At 48.1% G+C, this 5,000-nt stretch overlaps 1 protein-coding gene across 2 annotated transcripts in view; it reads right to left on the minus strand.

Moving 5' to 3' along the window:
• The window catches only part of LOC132459749 (LHFPL tetraspan subfamily member 2a protein-like), an 11,634-nt gene that overhangs the window by 6,131 nt on the left and 503 nt on the right, over positions 1–5,000 (minus strand). The window lies entirely within an intron of this gene.

Consider the following 5,000-nt stretch of genomic DNA (forward strand, 5'->3'; position numbering starts at 1 on the left):
CTTGGGGTGCGGGGGGGGGATGATGAATACTTTCCGCTAGTTTGATGGTTATTGATCTTCTGGGAAAGGAGATAAATAACCCTCCTTTGACCAGGCCAGGGCTTCTCTGTGCGTATGGGTGTATGTGTGCATGTATGCATGTATGCATGTGTGCATGTGTGTATGCGTGTGTGTGCCTGTTTAAGTGTGTGTAAGTGTGTGTAAGTGTGTATGCACTGGAGAAGAAGGGGTAGGTTATGCTCACCCCAGCCCAGATATGTTATTCACTTATTCATAACTCCTCAGGCGGACTAACGGAAAGGAGGAGAGGGGCTGAGGGGGGGCGGGACAACAACCTCTTACATCTCCCAGCTCTTCTCTGATGGATGTTTATCTTCCAACTGTGTGGTCTTTTTCCCCGCTCTGCATTTCTATGAACACTCGCTGCTCAGGGAGTGGGGGACCCCTAAGGTTACCTCTCTGAGATAAGAATCAAGCAGAACCCTGAACTGCGGTGCGGACCCGAACTCATGACTCTTTCATTGCTCCTCCAAAGTTGCTGAGGTGGACGGATCAGGTGGACAATGGCTCGGGAGATAAAAGCAGCGTAAACACAGAGAGCGGAAACCGACGTCTGATCTAGCCCCGCAATAGTTCCCACACTACTGGCCTGGAGTGTGAGCCTCCCAGCTGCTAGGCCCAAACGTAGGGCCTTGGCAGCAGCCAAGGCCTAGATAAACAACTATGATTACATTATTCCAATGGCACGTTCACAAGGACGCCATGAACAGCATTTGTGACGCGATTAGATGATTCTCTATTTGTCATTGCACAGTACGAGTATTATACACAAAAGGAGATCTCTGCACTTAACCCATCACTAGCAGCACAAGGAGCAGCCACAGAACGACTATTATGTACAATCTGTAGGCCAACTCTGACCTACTACAGGTTTCGCTTTGAAACCTTATTAATCATAAACTCAGTCGTGATAAACAAGTGATTCTTGTTAATGATACATGGGTATATATGAACCCGTAGGACTTTAGCTGCGAGGCTATGGCTGTTAGTCTGTGTGGCCGTAAGCAGTTTGAGGGGGCCCATCAGGTCGTACAGGAAGAGTAATTGGTTGAAGATACGGGCCAAGGCATTGGTCACATGCCAAGGTAGTGAGGTAATGGGCAGACAGAATCAGCCAAGCGACTGCCTGCTGTCTTGGCCAGAAGACTTTGTGGACAGAGGCAATTGGAAGAGAGTTGAGGAGAGTTCAAGTGGTGTTGCGTGTGAGATCAGAAAGAGGAAGAGGACCTTGATTGCACTATAAGAGAGTCATTTAAACAGAAGTATCACTTCCCTTAAAAATCACAGACATTCAAACTTTGTCCTTCTGGAATGGGTGTCAGCTGAAAGTAAGAGGAGGAAAAATACCCAATGGAAATTGGGGTGGAGGCCATGGGTATTCCCCACCCAGATCAGGTGACATCAAGGTGATCTGGGCCAGGGAGGACAGTATTAGACCCTACTTGTTGGGTGGGTTAACTCTGAGACCCCGGGCCAGAAACCTCAAAGCAAGGCCGTCTTTTCCTAGAGCGCTGGGGCCCAGTGCGGTCGGGCATATGGACCAGCTGGAGGGGAGAAGCCCTCAGACCACAGCCACACGAGAGCCCCTCATTTACTATCTAGAGGCCCCTGGAATGGGCACTGGGCTGGTCTGGTGCTGTACACAGCTACCCAAACAAGATCGTGGCCTGTGGGCTGTGCAGGGCTTGGGTCACTAAGATCCCAGTCCTGTTTCATTTCCACTCTTGTGTTTCCAGGAAGGAGGGAGACCAGAGCGATCCTGCCGGATCACAGGAGCGATGAGTTTAGCGTGATAGCATTCTAGGTCAGGCAGGACTAAACGTATCCCTTCCTCATAAAAGAATGCAGTGCACCGTGCGGCTCAGGGTGGAACCTGGAGGGAAAGGGGTTTTGCAGCAATGTAAGGTAAACCAACGCAGCCCACATAGCGGATAGAAGAAAAAGAAACCACCATAGTCCACTCTGCCGCCAAGCCATCTTCTGTCAAACTTCGTATGATCAACGCTCAATATTCAGTCCTAAACGAAGGGCAGGTTCTCATAACTAGGGCACTTGAAGTGAGGACCACGATGGCAATGTTATGATAGACTCTGTTAACAACTTCTGATGGTAAAACCTTCATCTCCGTTAACTTATGCTCTCCTGAAACTCAATGAAGCTTCCTTTCACACAGAATGAAGGGATGTGCCTCTCGGAGCTCTTGAAATCCAAGCCATAGCCGAAATACACTTCAAAAGTGTTAGTACAAAGCCTATCAACAAAGAGACATTAGATGACATACAAACACGACTAATGGGCTGGGTGTTATATTTCCCGTGGTCGCCACACCTACTAAATCCCCTTAGGGAAGAGTAAATCCAGCAGCATCTACCCTGCTGGTTCCTACCTAATACAAGTCGCTATACACAGAAAGATCAGACAGACAACGGCAAGCCAGTCAGAGTGGGGGTCGTATGAGAGAGAGAGAGAGAGAGAGAGAGAGAGAGAGAGAGAGAGAGAGAGAGAGAGAGAGAGAGAGAGAGAGAGAGAGAGAGAGAGAGAGAGAGAGAGAGAGAGAGAGAGAATAAACATGCATTGCGTATAACGTTAGTTCCTTCAGTATACACAAAGCCCTACCAAGCCTGAGTATAATAACCCAATCAGGGTATGTCTGCTCAAAAGCTCTCTCACTAACCATAACCATGTGAGTCAGTGCGTGGGTAACTCAAGCCCCCGGCACAGGAGTCTGAAGAAAGACTTCCCATAAAAAGACAGACACCACACAGGCCTCGTAAGCTTGGCCGTTGGGTGACAGCTCGGTTCAAATGCAGGCTGCACATTCAGACAACAGTCATCAAACTGTACGAAACGACCCAAGCTGTTTGGAGCATAACATCGCAATAAATATTGAAACCGCCGCTCCTTTTGATGAGATGGACAGATCATTGTTTAAAATACAATTAATGGCGTGAGATGACAGAGACTGTGAGCTGAGCTGGTAAAAACAAATATTGTAGCTGTGTTTGAACTATACGGTGGGAAATTGCCATTAAAAAATACAGCCCGCTCTTCATACATAAAAAAACAAATCACACACACCTGTGCATTGTGTTTCCTGACACCCTGCAGTCTCTTCCAGGGCTTGATTACATCAAAATGCGTGACTTCCTAAAAGAAAACCCTGAAGGAGTTGTCTAGAGTGCATAGATGAGTGTGTGTGTGTGCATGCGTGTCTGTGTGTGAGCGTTGCTGTGTGTGTGCACGTGTGTGTGCGTGCATGTGTGTGTGCATTTTTGCATGTGTGTGCGGAATTGCGTGTGTGCGGAATTGCGTGTAGGTGTGCGTGTGTGCTAGCTCATGCATGTGCCTGTGTGTGCGTGCATGTGTTTGTGGATGTGTGTGTGTGTGTGTGTGTGTGTGTGTGTGTGTGTGTGTTTGTGGATGTGTGTGTGTGTGTGTGTGTGTGTGTGTGTGTGTGTGTGTGTGTGTGTGTGTGTGTGTGTGTGTGTGTGTGTGTGTGTGTGTGTGTGTGTGTGTGCATGTGTGAGTTTGCCAGCATGCCATTGGCCTGAATAAGAGTGGGAGCCTCTTGATCTGTCGCAACTCCGCTCAACGGAGGGAAACACAAAGGCATGTCGGTACTAGTCCCCCCCTGGCTCACACTCTTTACTCTGAGGGGCATGCAGACAGCAGGCCACAGCTCATTCCTTCCTGCCCAGAGACAAGGCTAGTGTGGCCCCTAACCCATTCAACCTGCCAAGCCCCGGCCCCGGCCCCTCACTGCTCATGCTGACTCTACAAGGGCCCCACATTTTCTGACTCTCAAAGCCCCGTTGGTGACCCTCACATTTCTGGCTATGACATGAGGGGGCCTCACTCTTTGTGGGCTCCTGAAGCCCTCCTCACATCCTCTCCTCTAATCTGTTTCTAGAGGGGCCACTGTTCCCCTCTACACGCCATGCCAACGTCCACTGGCATATGATGGCAGTGGGATCGGCAAATGATAAAAACACACAACCATTAAACTAAAAATGCAAACTGACATTCTTGTTCCCTGCTGTAGACCAAGCTTGTGAAATTTATCTTCAGTTTTGACAGCTCGCTCTGATGGACCAAACCCGGAAATTCTTTGCAGTCTTCATTCGATTTTTCCTTCTCCTTCTATTTAACAAGGTGGTCCACTTAGAACACGTGTAGAAAGGCACTACAATAGCTTATACTATGTAGTGGGCCCACCCAGAGGGGCCCACTACCTCACTTCAAGGACACTAGCAGCACTTTAGCAATGCTAATGGTATGATGATACACTGACCAGGTCGTTGTGGTGGACTCACACAGGTATGTGTGGGTGACTCAATCCCCCATGCGGTCTCATACCCTCAACACACTGTCTTACACTGTAATTATCCATGTGGATTTAGTGGATAAAGATCAGATATTTTGGGGGTGGGAAAGGTTAAGAAAGAATGATGAATCCTTCCCCTCTGCCAAAGCTGTCAACACGACATGGGTGTTAAAATGCACAATAACATGAGCACTGTGATGAGAGGCTCCGACACAGGGTTAGGGTGGTACTCTTTATGGGCTACTTATCAATGATTTCGGCAACAGACTTCACATAGACTGCGATACATTCTGATCATTTTTCCCGTCTTTATTATAGAACATGGTTTAGAGGAGGAATGCTGTTATCCTAGGGAATACAGGATTGCCGAAGGACAAGGGATTCAAGGTTTTGAAGCAAGGTGCTCAAGACTCTGACCTACAGTTCAACAAAGACGTGTTGTCACTGATAAACAAACTAACCAACACAACAAGTACCCTGATGACACATGCAAACTATATCAGAAAGAAAAGCCAATATTGTTACACTTGAAACCCAGTACGCTAAGTGTGCCTGCGTGCGCGTGTGCGTGTTTGTGTGCGTGTGTGTGTGTGTGTGTGTGTGTGTGTGTGTGTGT

This window comes from Gadus macrocephalus, chromosome 6 (assembly GCF_031168955.1).
Source record: "Gadus macrocephalus chromosome 6, ASM3116895v1".
Taxonomy (NCBI): domain Eukaryota; kingdom Metazoa; phylum Chordata; class Actinopteri; order Gadiformes; family Gadidae; genus Gadus; species Gadus macrocephalus.